At 45.9% G+C, this 13773-nt stretch overlaps 1 protein-coding gene across 3 annotated transcripts in view; it reads left to right on the top strand.

The window, feature by feature from the left end:
* Positions 1 to 13773, top strand: part of Caln1 (calneuron 1) — a 476552-nt gene that overhangs the window by 158458 nt on the left and 304321 nt on the right. The window lies entirely within an intron of this gene.

Here is a 13773-nt window from a genome sequence, read left to right as displayed (position 1 = left end):
GGGTTTCTAGCCCCTTCACTGGGTTTTTGAAATTAAAAAAAAAAAAATCCATGGTATCTGTATTAGCGACTTTCATTGCTGCAACAAAATATCTGGAAAAAAAAAAGCAGTTTAAGGAAAGAAGTATTTGTTCTGGCTCACAGTTTGAGGGTACATAGTCCATCATGGCGGGGAAGGCATGGTGGCAGGAGTGTGAGGCAGCTGGCCACACAGCATCCATAGTCAGGAAGAAGAGGAAGATGAATAAAGATGCTTAGCTTAGTTTCTCCGTTTTATCCATGTCTAGGACCCCATTCCATGGGGTAGTATCACCTACAGTTAAGGTGAGTCTTACTACCTCAGTTAACCCAATCAATATAACACCTTACAGACATGTTCAGGGGCTAACTTAATCTAAATAAGCCCTTGCAGCTACACCCATAGGCTGTCCCCTGGGTGATTCTACGTCCTGTCAAGGTGATTGTATTAACCATCCCAGTATAATTCATCCAATCATTTGGACATCCATTCAACAAACATGTATTGAATATTGACAACAGTCTTCTCACTTTTTAATATAATGAAGAATGCAGAAGGATTCCCACACCTGGTCTGACTTTGGCTCTTGCGGTGTGATATGCAGTACGTGGTGATAAGTTGGTTGTTCGTTTGTGAGATAACAGATGGGTCAGGCAGCTATCACGTTAAGTTAGATGAGTCAGACACGGAAAGGCATATCTCCTGCTTTTGTTCATCTGTGGACTCTAGATTAAGAAATATATGTCTCGGGCTGAAGATATGGCTCAAAGGGTAAGAGCACTGCCTGCTCTTCCAGAGGTCCTGAGTTCAATTCCCAGCAACCACATGGTGGCTCACAACCATCTAGAATGAGATCTGGTGCCCTCTTCTGTTCTACAGACATAATGCTGCAGGCAGAACACTGTATACATAATAAATAAATAAATCTTAAAAAAAATTTTAAAAAAACAACCAAGTGAATGTAAAATAAAAATTGCTATGTTATTAAAAAAAAAGAAATATATGTCTCGATAGTAGAATGGATATTATTTAGGGAGAGCAAGGGGTTCACTAATGAGGTGTAAGGGTTAACTTTGTCAACTTAGTGCAACCCAGAATCACCTGTGAAGAGTCTTCTCTACAGTGGCTTGGCCTATGGACATCTCTGTAGGGGGCTGTCTTGACTGTTTACTTGTGAGGACCCAACCCATGGTGGGTAGCGCCATTCCTACTCAGGGTGACTCCTGAACCATGACATGGTGGGGAAATCTAGCTGAGAACAAGTAAGCACGCCAATGTGTACGCATGCTTCCCTTCTTCTCTGCTCTTGACTGTGGATGCCTGTGATCAGCTGTTTCCAGCGCCTGCCTTGCTTGACGTCACTATCATGATGAACTGTTACCTGGAACTGTAAGCAGAAGCAAACTCCTTTCTCTCCTAATTTTCTTTTTGGCAGGGTATTTCATCAAAGTAACAGAATTTCAACTAGAATGGGAGGGGAGGGACGTGAACAGAATACATGATAAACACGAATGAAAATGTCATCAGGAAATCCATTATTTTTTGTGTGTTTTTTTTTTAAACAATGAATGCATATTTATTTAAAAAAAAACACAATTTAGAGCTAAAGGCATAGCTCAGTTGGTTGAGTGATTGTCTGGCATGTATAAGCCCTGGATTCCATCAGCTATAATCTGAGTGGATGAGGAAAAGCATATGGACGAGAAAGTAGGGTTGAAGCGGGGCCTGGGGTACAGACCTTTATCCCAGTTACTCAGAAGACTGAGACAGGAGAATAAAGGTCCAAGCCTGCCTGTGTTACAAAGGGAGTTCATGACCAGTCTGGGAAAGGTAGGTGAATTCTGTCTCAAAATCAACAGGAAGGTTGCTGGAGATGTAGTTCAATGGTAAAGCATTTGCCTACCCAGCAAGGAGTTTGGGATGTGACTCAGTGGTACAATGCTCGCCTAGACTCCCCCAGGATGGGGTTGGGGGTGTGGTCCAGTGAGAGAGTACTTGACTTGCCATACTCTATCCCCAACACCAAAACATAAAGGAGAACTAGAATTCTGCATGATCCAGGACACGAGGCAATGAGGCTGGACTTCAGTGTGAGCCGTTGGGGGATGTTTGGAGGGTCTGCGCTCGGGATGTAGCCTGCCTTCCAAACAGTTTGCTCCGGATCTAGTGTCTTCAATGGGGTGAGCAAAAGGAAGTTATGGGTGGGCAGAGGGATCCTGCCAGTTAAGGCTAAAGATAGACATTGTCGGCCAAAATGATCATCGGGTAAAGGTGCATGCCACGCTAGCCTGAGAACCTGAGTTCAAACCCCGGATACCACGTAAAGCTGGAAGGAGAGACCCAGCCTCACAATGTCATCCTCTGACATTCATACATGACACTTCCGTGCCTGCACTCACACGTCACCACACACATGCTCACGCTATAATGATCATTTTATTTGCAAGAGCCAACCCTTTGATCTCAGAGAAGATGGAAAAGGGTAGCCCCAAGGATGAGTTTGTGTGTTTTATATCCTGTGGGTAACATTGTGCTTGGGAATGCTATCTTCTGATTCTCATGGCTGTCCAACCAGACCCTGGCCATCCCTAGTACCATTGTTCAAGAAGCTAACAGAGGTTAAGTGCCTGCCCCAAGGTTACACAGTAGCTGGCCAGTGCTGGCTGCCCTGCTCTGAGTATCCAGTTTAACCCCTCACATCCCTTGCTCTCCTGCTCATACCTGCCTCCCCCACCCACCACAGTGGAGAGACCGTATGTGCTCACAGTGAATTTTTTTTCGGTTAAGTTTGGGGAGGGAATGGAATAGGATTCCGGGAGGGTAGGAGGGATTCTGAAGGAAGATGGGATTGCCAGAATGTGCCTGGACACACTGGCCTTGAAGGAAAGACTTTGGGTTTTTACTGTTCACGGAAGTCTTGTTTTACCGTTTGAAGATACGGGGTGGGTCTCAGGGAAGCGTTACCGCTGGGTCAGCTTTGCCTCCTCTGCCCAGCCTGGGACCTTTCTTGGTTTCGACTTCCTTGAGCCTCGATTCCGATTCCTTACTCCCCTCCTCTCTTCCCTTCCTCCTCTTTCTTCCCCCTCTTCCCTCCTTCCCTCTATTTACTTCCCAGTCCTCATTTGTTTTTCTGTTGCTGTGATAAATCACCGTGACCGGAGGCACCTGCAGGAGGGAAGGGTTTATTTGGCTTCACATTCTGACCACAGCCCATCACTGAGGGAAGTCAGGGCAGGAACTCAAAAGCGAGTAGGTGCAGAAGCAGAGGCCATGGAAGAACACTGTTTACTGACTTAATCTTCATGGCTTGCCCGACCTGCTTTCCTGTATAACCCACAGGCACCTGCCTAGGGGTGGCACTACCTACAGTGGCTGTGCCCTCCCGCACCAGTTATTAATTTTAAAAAAGTCCCACATGCCAGCCCACATGCCAATCTGATGGAGGCAATCAATCAGTTGAGGGTCCCTTTCTCCAGGTGGCTCTGGTGACAAAAACTGATCACCGCACCTGCCTTCCTTCCTTTCCTTCTGTTATTCTTTTTCCCCTTTTAATCCCTCCCTCCCTCCCTCCTTCCCTCCCTCCCTCCCTCCCTCCCTCCCTCCCTCCCTCCCTCCCTCCCTCCCTTTCTCCCTTCTTTCCGTCCTTCTTCCAATACTGGGATTGATTCTAGGATCTCGCACATGCTAGGCAAGTACTCCACCACCAAGTTCTATCCCCAGTTCTTTTGAGTCAGTCCAGTAGCTCAGGCTATCCTAGAACTTAGGATCCTCCTGCCTCAGCCTCCCAAGTCCTGGAATTACAGGGATGGGCGACATGACTGGCCCAACCCTAATTTCTTTACCTGGCAAAGGAAGTTGGCACTGTTTGTCCGGCTTCTCTTCTGGGGTGTGACGGGGTCGAACAGCTGGGCTCAGGCTGGTGGCTGATCTTTTTTTCGCAGGAAAATAAAGCTAGTGAGGCTCACGGCTGGAGAATAGGTAGCACATTGGCTTTGTGCAAGCAGGAAGAGTAAACCAGACATGGGAGACCCAGGCTGGTCCTCACCCAAGGCGGGGTGATCCATGTGCATGTCTCTGTGTCATCCCTGTGAGCTTTCTGTTTGGGAACGCGGTCCCTGTGGTTTTCCAATATCCCGTTAATGAAGGAAATTGTTACCCAGTCCACCATGCGATTTCTCACTATTTTGTCTAGATTTCCCTTGATTAAGAAGAATTTGTTGCCTTTCTGTTGTATCTTGAGACGCTTTAACCTTAAAAGCATCTTTCCGGAAATGTGCCCCACAGCAATGCAACATGGTCTACTGTAGACTCTCCCAGGTCTCAGGCGATGGTTAAGATTTTATTTTATTGTGTGTATTTGCACAAGAGCGTAAGTGCCCACAAAAGCCAAGAGGACACTGGGTTCTCTGGAACTAGAGTTCCAGGAGAACATGAGTCACCTGACGTGGACGCTAAAGACAGAGCTCTCATTTCTTGGGTCCTCTTAGGTTGAGTGCGCTTAAAAGCGGAGGTATCTCTGCAGCTTCTCTCTGTTTGCGCTGCTCTCTTTGGGCTTTAACATCATTCTATTCTCATCACTCTGTTCCAATTATAATTTGAGTCTGAAATTACTCTCTTGGACCAATGTTTTGAATAATTGTCCTTAGTTTGTGGCACAGTTTTGGGAGGAACCGTTGGGAAGTGCCGCATAGCTGGAGGAAGTGGACCCTTGTGTGTGGGTGGTTTGAAGGTCATACCTTTGATGCTGCTTTTCTGCTTCCTGGTTTATCATGGTGTGAACAGACCCCCGCCACACACCCCAGCTCCCGTGAGCTGTTCCACCATGCTTTCCCCACCACGGTGAACCAAACCCTGTGAGTAAACCGTTCTCCTCTTAAAACAGTTTCTGTCAAGTAACCGACATGGATAGAACTAATACAAACCCTCGTCTCCTATCAGCCCCTTGTCTCCCAGGGGAATCTGATAATGCTCATTTATGTTTTGCATAAACTTTGCTTACGGGGCACAGACTCACCGAATATTAGCCTGGGTGAGGACATCAATCACCCGCGAGGCCAACCCTCAGTCTTCTGAGAAGGCACATCTGGTGCCAGGGGATGTCTCCATACCACAGATTGTCACTCATACCATAGCGCCAGAGTCAGGTCTGTCTGAGAAAGGGAAGAAGCAGTTGAAATAATGTTTGTGCCAGTCAGCCATTTGTGGCTGTACTAGAATACATGCAATGAACAGCTGAAAAGCAGGAAACATTTACTCAGGCCCAGAGTTACTTGGCATTTTGGTTTTAGGGCATGGTGTGAAGAAGAACACCATGGAAGAAGCCTGTGGTGGAGAAAACTGCTTCACCTCACGGGGCCTGGGGAACAGGAAGAGGAAAGGGTAGCGTGAGTGTCTTAGTTAGGGCCACAGCAACTCTTAGAAAGCAAACCATTTAACTGGGGGTCACTTACAACTTCAGAGGTTTGGAACATTGTCATCACGGCAGGACATGGTGGTGTGCAGGCAGACACGGTGTTGGAGAAGGAGCTGAGAATTCTACATCTGGAGCCACAGGCAACAGGAAGTGAACCGGGTGTCACACTGGGCATAACTTGAGCCTAGGAGACCTCAAAGTCCATCCTCCACACTTCCTCCAACAAGGCCACATCTACTCTCACAAGGCCACACCGCCTAATAGTGCCACTCCCTTAAGGGGGGTCAATTATATGCAAACTCCCACAGTGGGTATGTATACTACATGCTGGCAAGTGTACGCAGAGACTAGAAGAGAGAGTCGGACTCCCTAGAGCTGGAATTATGAACAACCGTGAGCCACTTGATGTGGGAGCTGGGAACCAAAGTCAGTCCTTCTGCAAGAGCAGTTAGTGCTCTTAATCACCAAACCATCTCTCCAGCCCCAGCAGCTTTATTTTTTATAGCTCACTTTATTTCAGTTTATTAGTTTTAGTAGCATGGCAGTATTCCAATCTCCATAGTTTGGGACATCTAAATGTGTGGTGTGAGCTGTATATTGAACCTGCTTTATGGAAGGAAAAAACCCTGATGATTCTTTCTTTTTTTGACTTTTAAAAATTATTTTAGGATTGGGTGGTGGTGGTGCATGCCTTTAATCCCATTATTTGGGAGGCAGAGGCAGGTAGATCTCTGTGAGTTCGAGGCCAGTCTGGGCTACAAGAGCTAGTTCTAGGACAGGCTCCAAAGCTACAGAGAAACCCTGTCTTAAAAAAAAAAAAAAAAGAGAGAGAGAGAGAGAAACCCTGTCTTGAAATACCAAAAACAACGAACAATTATTTCAAATGAAACCAAACTGCCAACAACTGCAAAGAACAAATCTAAGAAATGCCCTATTTGTACCCATCACAATTTATTTCTGGTTATAGTTTCCTTTCTGTTGCTGTCACCGATATCAGGACCAAAAGGCAGTGTATGGGAGGAAAGGAATTGATTTCAGTTTACAGGTAGGTCCCAGTCTGTCATTGAGGGAAACCAGGGCAGGAGATCAACCAGGAACCCGAAGGCTGGTCTCTTTGAGACATCACCTCTAACCAAGGAACTCACAGCCAAAGAAGTACAGTAGAAAACATGGAGGAATGTGCTTACTGACCACATCTGGCTTGTGTTTAGCTAGCCCAAGTCTACCTGTCTAGGGAATGGTGCTGCCCACAGTGGGACGGGCCCTCCTATATCAATTAACAATCAACCTGTCCTGGGTAATTAACAATCAACCTGTCCTGGGTAATCCCTCCATTGAGACTCCCTTCCCAGGTGACTCTATGATGTACCAAGTTGAAAGTTAAGGCAAACTAGGATGCTATACTTTTAATAGGTAACAACTTATCTAGTTATATAAGGCTTATTATAAAGTAGCTTGACTAAATCTCAAGGCAACCCATTTGAGCTAAAATATTTAAGTTCAGCAAACGTAAAGGAAGAACCAACTCTGTGCCAGACAGAGCTGCCCATGCGAGGTGGAAGTTGAATGGACTGAAAATTGTTTGGTTTTACTCTGGCACACAGAGGGAACAAAGGTGGACACGGTAAGTGTGGTCCACGCAGAACTCTATATGTATTAGATCAGAGGGAAGTAAACCATGCCCTCAGTAGAGGTTAGCGAGAGATCCACAAGGAAGACTCCAGAAGGTCTGATGACTAAGCTTGGATTTAAGGAATAGATAGATGTTCGGTGTAAACAGGCACAGGCTGGGCCCTTTAAGAACACATAATGACAATATCATGGTTTGAATTGTGGTGTCTTCCATAGGCTCTTGGTTTTAATTTTTGTTCTGAAGCTATTAGTGCTCTTTCGGGAGTCTATGAAACCTTTTAGGTGTGAACTCAGGGCTCAAGGGCCGCCCTTCTGTCTTCTCTCAATGTCATCTTTACCTGGATGTGATAGTGCCCGTCTATGTGCACAGCACTTAGGGGACGGAGGCAGGAAGATTGCTTCAGCCCGTGCTCCCTCAAATGTCATTGAGATCTAATGCTGTCATCTACAAAGTCATGACAGAGAATTGTGTAATCCAGTCATAAGAAATCGCAAATAAAATCTTATAATGTTATAAGTAGGTTTGTGGTTTTATGTTGGATGACATTGATAGCCACCCTGAGGTACACTGCATGTTAGACGTGTCTGCTTCAGGGGGTTGTGTATGATAAGGAGAAACAGGTGACAATGAGGGCCTTTGAAGGTTGTACCTGGCCAGTAGCTCCCTCTTTAGTCTCTAATTCCAGTGCATTATGTAATGAAAAGTGCACTGCTCAATTTCATCACTGTAATGTTTTCTTCAAGTGCATGGGGCCAGGTAAGCATGGACCAAATCCTCTGAAACTTATGGTATTTGTGTGTGTGTGTGTGTGTGTGTGTGTGTGTGTCTATTCTAAGACTTAATCTTCATGAGGACACTGTTCTATTCAGGGGTCGTCATTCACCTTGGAGGTGTACAAGTACAGATGTGGGGAGTTAGGGGCAGGATCACAGGAACAGCTGATTCTAACTTGACCTTCAAGGGTCACATGAGCAAGTTGGGGAGACAAGGCAGAGACAGGGTTGACAGATTTAATAACAGCATCTGATACCAGCAGGAGCGATAGCGTAGAGCCTAGGGCTAACAGAGAAGCAAAGAGGCTTTCCACACTTAGGAATGAGCTAGATCCCCGAGGAAAGTCCTCCACACTTTACAGCCCAGTCACTGAGGGCCACTTAGCATCCTCTTCTGCTTCATCCAAGGGTGGGACACCTTCTGATAGGACCACAGAGGGTTTCCTCAGCAAGCCTCTCTGAACTCGTGGTAGGTCATCTCTACCTTGTGGGGTTATTTCTTTATAGGTAGCCTTCAACAAAGAGTGTTTTCTCTAGGTGAAATTATTTTTATGTTCCTTAAAAATTACACACACACATTAAACTGTTATAGATGTATATATTGCCTGTTGAAGACATTGCCCTACGTACCCCACTACACTTTCTTTTTTGATCCCCCACTGTTGGGCCCCTTTGTTCCCCTAGTCAGCTTTGGTTCTGTTTTCATGTTATACATGCATACGCGACTTTATCTATCTTTATAACATCTGGGAACTACACATGGGAGGAAACATATGCTATTTGTCTTTCTAAAATTGGCCTCATTCACTTAATCCGATCATCTCCAGTTGCATTCATTTTCCTGTAAACAGTATTACCTGAAGCCATGGCGATTGCCTGTTTCTCATTCCTTCTCACCCTTCATTAAACAGTTATTGGAAATCCATGGATACCTAGAGTCTGGGTATATACAAAGAAGATGACTTGGTTGGCTTTTGTCAATGTGACACAAACCTAGATATATTTGGAAAGAGGGACTCTTAACTGAGAAAATGCCTCCATGAGACCTGTAAGTCTGTGCAGGCATTGTTTTGGCTAATGGTTGATGTGGGAGGGCCCAGGTCATTGTGGGTGGTGCCACTCCTGGAAAGGTGGTCCTATGTTGTATAAGAAAGCACTTTGAGCAAGCCAGGAGGAAGAAGCCAGTAAGCACAGTTCCTCCATAGTCTCTACTTCAATTCCTGCATGTGCGTTCCTGCCCTAACTTCTCTCAATGATGGGGCGTGCCCTGAGAGTTATAAGATGAAATAGACCCTTCCCTCCCCAAGTTGCTTTTGGTCATGATGTTTTATTACAACAATAGAAATATAACTAAGACACAAGGTTAACTTCCATTTATTTACTTATTCACAAACACACTCTTACTGTGCAGTCTGAGCTTGCCTCAAACTTCCCTGATCCTCCCTTTCAGCCTATGTGTGCTGGAATAACAGTTCTATGCTCCCCTTTCTATTGTTGGTGTTGCTTTTTGAAATAAGCTCTCACGTAACCCAGGCTGGCCTCAAAGGACTATCCTGTCTAAGACGGTCTGGTACCCCGATCTTCTCGTTTGCACCTCCCGAGCATTGGAATCACTGAAGTGAACCACTGCACAGGCTCCGTCGCTTTAAAAATCAGAATTGTCATCTGTTTAACACATATGGGTGAAAACAGATCCCAGATATAGAAACAAATAAAAATAGGGTTTGGTGAATGGGGGTGTAGCTTGATGGCAGAGTGGTCATGGCCCATGGACAGCAAAGATAGACAGGGAAGTCTATGGGATGCCATGGAGTCTATAGGCTAATGCAGCAGCTGAGGCTGGCCCATCATGCTGGGCTTTCACTTTTCACCTACTTAGTGGTTCAGGAACTCCCCCCCCCCCTTCTTTGTTATCAGGTGTTCCGATAACTTTTACTCCTTAATTCCGTGATGGAGGGTGACATTGAAGGAAAGGCGTCTGAAGGGAAGTCCTCATTGTATAGAGTGTGGAAGCTGGTTCCTCTCATGTGGCCGTCTCTCCTCTTGACCTACCCTTGAAATTTGAGCGGAGAGAAAGCTGAGGTCCACAGAAAGGAAGAGAAAAATTTTACAAATGTTCTAGGGTGTTGTATGAATTTCCCTGGAGAAACATTCTGCCAGAGAGGGAACTGTTGATAGACAAAATAAACACCGCTCAAATCTAATCTTAGTGAACAAGTGGATTTATTTTGGTTGCATACCAAAATATGACAAGGGGTTGCTTACAGGAGTCTGGGTGACCCAAAGGCAGTCACCTTGTCATGGGTGATGACAAAAGTCACATCTCTGGAGCTCCCTGTGCAGCACAGGTTGACAGAAAGTCTCCTTTCATTAGCAACTGCTAGTCCTGTATCACCTGGGGGGGGGGGCGGGTCTTGTGATTCTTCTAAGTTTTGGGAACTTCCTAAGCTTTGTGAGTTTGTTTGCCTCCTGTGAAGACTGGTTTTTGTCAACTTGACACAAACCTAGACATATCCAGGAAGAGGGAATGTTAAATGAGATAATGCCTCCTTAAGACAGGTCCATAGTCAAGCCTATAAGTGCATTTTTTGATTAATATGTGAGATGAGATTAATGTAGTTGAACTTTCTTTGGACCACCAGCTTCCAAATATGACACAAAGACTTCTTATTAAGTATGAAAGCTTGGCCTTAGCTTAGGCTTGTTCCCAACTAGCTCTTAAAACTTAAATTACCTGTTCATATTAATCTATGTTCTGCCATGTGGCTTTCAACCTCTCCTCCATACAATATGTTCAACTTCCTCTCTGTATTGCTGGTGAATCCCGTCTTGGATTTTTCTCCCGAGTTCCTCTCTCTCCCTGGTCCTGCCTATCCTCTCCTGCCTAGCTATTGGCTGTTCAGCTCTTTATTGAATCAATCACAAGGTGCTTTAGGCAGGTGAGGAAGGACAGAGACACATGTTCACACCGTGTGATCCAACATCCCACAACAGATTAACATGGGATATGTGAGATGCAATAAACCCTTTCTTTCCCAAGTTGCTTTTGGTTATGGTGTTTTATCACAGCCAGAAAACCCCCAAGACACCCTCTGAGCCTTCTCAGTTTTATTTGCCTTCTTATCCCATGAGTTTTGTTTACTTCCTGAGTTCTAAGAGCCTCCTTCTTCTATCTAGGAAGGATTGTTTGAAGTTAAGGAATTTGCTGCACCAGGCTGTCTCAAGTGCCCAGGTAGAACATGCTGTAAGTCAGCACTGTGAGGGAGGCCTCCTTGTTTTGCATACAAGGAGATTGTAGTTTAGTCAGCATCCCAGGTTCATGAAGAGTCGTGGACTTTGTTTGCCAGACAGGCTTTCACTACGTAGCCCACAACGGCCCCAACCCTCCTTCCCATCCTCTGGAATTCTAGTATTGCAAACATGAGCCACCGCACCCAGCTTCGCGAACAGATTTCGGCTCCTGTTTCTTTCCGTCTACCCTTTCGCCTCACAGAAAACACACACAGTTGGAATTGCGTGCTGCAGATATCCCCAGTGCTCGCCAAGGCTTCGGGAACAGCTTAGCTTGACTTTCTCGCAAAGAGCGCATGGGAAACGAACAACGCTCAAGATGGTGTGACATTTTATGCCCCTTTGGTGTAAATTCTACAAAATCAAGGTAGCACCGAGGGCTTCACTTTAAAATAGAGCACGAGGAATTCTAGACGTTCAGAGACAGAGCTGTGTGTGATCTTCCTATTGAGAGCTTGTCTTTGGCACAGAAAACTGGAAATGACCCCTTTCCCTACCTGGCTGATGCTCTTTGAAGATCAATCTTTGAAGATCCACGGGGTTGAAGTCTACAGCTTGTTTCTTTAATGTGGCCCTTTGGGGGCACTACTTCCTTTTCCCTGTTCCCGGGATGGGTAATTGGCACCTGAGGATCAAGTTGGTCGGAGGAAGCGCCAAGGAGGACATCAAAAGTTGGGCATTGTTTCCTCCTTTGATTTGCCCTTCTAGCTCGGGTAAGAACTCCCTGGGTTCAGTGTGGGATCCTTCCTGCCTATGATGAGAATACATCAAACACCAAGCGCACGGCTTGTGGTAATTTCTTTGTTCCATGCTTGGTGGGCGGGTGAGAGACCAAGTTCAGAGAAGTGTTGGGGAAATTCTGCTCTTTTTTTTTTCTCTCTCTCTTATTCCTGTCATTTAGATTTGTTTTTAATTTTATCCTTTGAGACAGAGTCTCCCACTGTAACCCAGGCTAGCCTGGGACTGGTTAACTTGTGGCCATCCCTCTGCCCCAGCCTCCTTAGAGCTGAGATTTCAGGTGTGTGGCACCATGCCCACCTGAAGATGCTGATTCTATTTTCACTCTATAAAGATTGTCAGTTAACTGGTTGTACGGGCAAGAGCAGTAGCTCATTCGGTTCAGTGCTTGCTGGGCTTCTGATGCTGAGTCCCAGCGCCAGGTGTGGTGATGCCCTCCGGTTTTCATAGCACCTGGCAGGTGAAGGCAGGAGAATCATGGTTTGAGGTCATCCTCAACTGTGTAGCAATTGAGGTCAGCCCAAGCTTCATGAGACCTTATCTCTAAACCCACTAATTTTCCGAAAAGCCTGTTCGGCATCTTGTCTTCCCCATGGCTTGTGTGTAAAGAAACATAAGGATTGGCGAGTATTTGGGGACCATTTCTGGGGATGACCTTTGCCTGGGCTGCCTTTGTCATGGCCAGCTTGAATGCACTGCCAGGGGGACTTTCCAATTCATCACCACACGACTCACAAGGAGCGGACAGTCTGGTTGGAGAGCCGCCTGCTTTTCCCACCGGTGACCTTTCCTGGCTCTCCTCAGCTCTGCTGTGAGGAAGGACACGCACAGGTGGCAGGGTGACTAAGACAGGCCCAGCTCTCCAGTCTCCTGTCTCAGGGTGTAGATGTCTGAAGACTCGGCTGCGTGAGGAAGAGACGGAGCCTGGCCAGCTCCCTTTGCTCGGGTTACTTATTTCAAGCTGTAAGCGAAGGAGGAGCAGGCTCTGAGTTTTATTTCCATACTCGATAATAACTCATCTCCCCAGTGAAACTGCTCTGCCCTCAGTTTTTATTTTCCTGTAGTGCAATAAAAACTCTATCACCGGCAGCCCTGCCTGGGCTGTTAGCATGGTGGCACTATATTCTATCCTCAATCGTAATAATTAAGTCCCTCCCTGGTGTCGGGTGACAACTTCTTTTCCTGCCCCCTTTCTCATCCTCCGTTCTTATTTTCTTCTTCTTTTTGAAGTGCTGGGGATGGAATGTGTAGCTTTGCTCATGCCAAGCCAGTGCTCCGCTGCTGAGCCATACCCTCGGCCTTTTCATTATTTTGTTTATTTATTCCCGTGTGTGTGTGCATGTAGTTATGTGTGCATGTAGTTATATGCAGGTGTGTGTTCACATATGTGTGTTAGAGTGTAGGCCAGATGTAGACCTCAGGTAGTGTCTTCCTCAATTGTTTTCTATATTATTATTATTATTATTGTTGTTGTTGTTTTTTGAGACAGGGTTTCTCTGTAGCTTTGGAGCCTGTCCTGGAACTAGCTCTTGTAGACCAGGCTGGCCTCGAACTCACAAAGATCCACCTGCCTCTGCCTCCCCGAGTGCTGGGATTAAAGGCGTGCTCCACCACCACCCGCTCTACCTTATTATTTCTAATATAATTTTCATTCACATGTTGATAATGTCATATCTATACAGTGTATTTTCATTATACTGTCCCCCCCCCCGTCCCACATAACTCCTTCCAGGCATCCCTCTACCCACAATCCCTTCCCAGGTTCATGTTCTTCTAGTTATTTTAAATATATAAATCGCCAGATCCATTAATCCATATACAGATGGGTGTTGGGAATGCCTGCTTAAGCATGGACAACCTACCAAGGGACCGCACTCCTGAAAGAAACTGATTTTCCCTCCTCTAAC

This window comes from Chionomys nivalis, chromosome 3 (assembly GCF_950005125.1).
Source record: "Chionomys nivalis chromosome 3, mChiNiv1.1, whole genome shotgun sequence".
In the NCBI taxonomy this organism is placed as follows: Eukaryota; Metazoa; Chordata; class Mammalia; order Rodentia; family Cricetidae; genus Chionomys; species Chionomys nivalis.
Note: the sequence above shows the minus strand (reverse complement) of the source record. Positions and strands in the feature narration are given on the sequence as shown.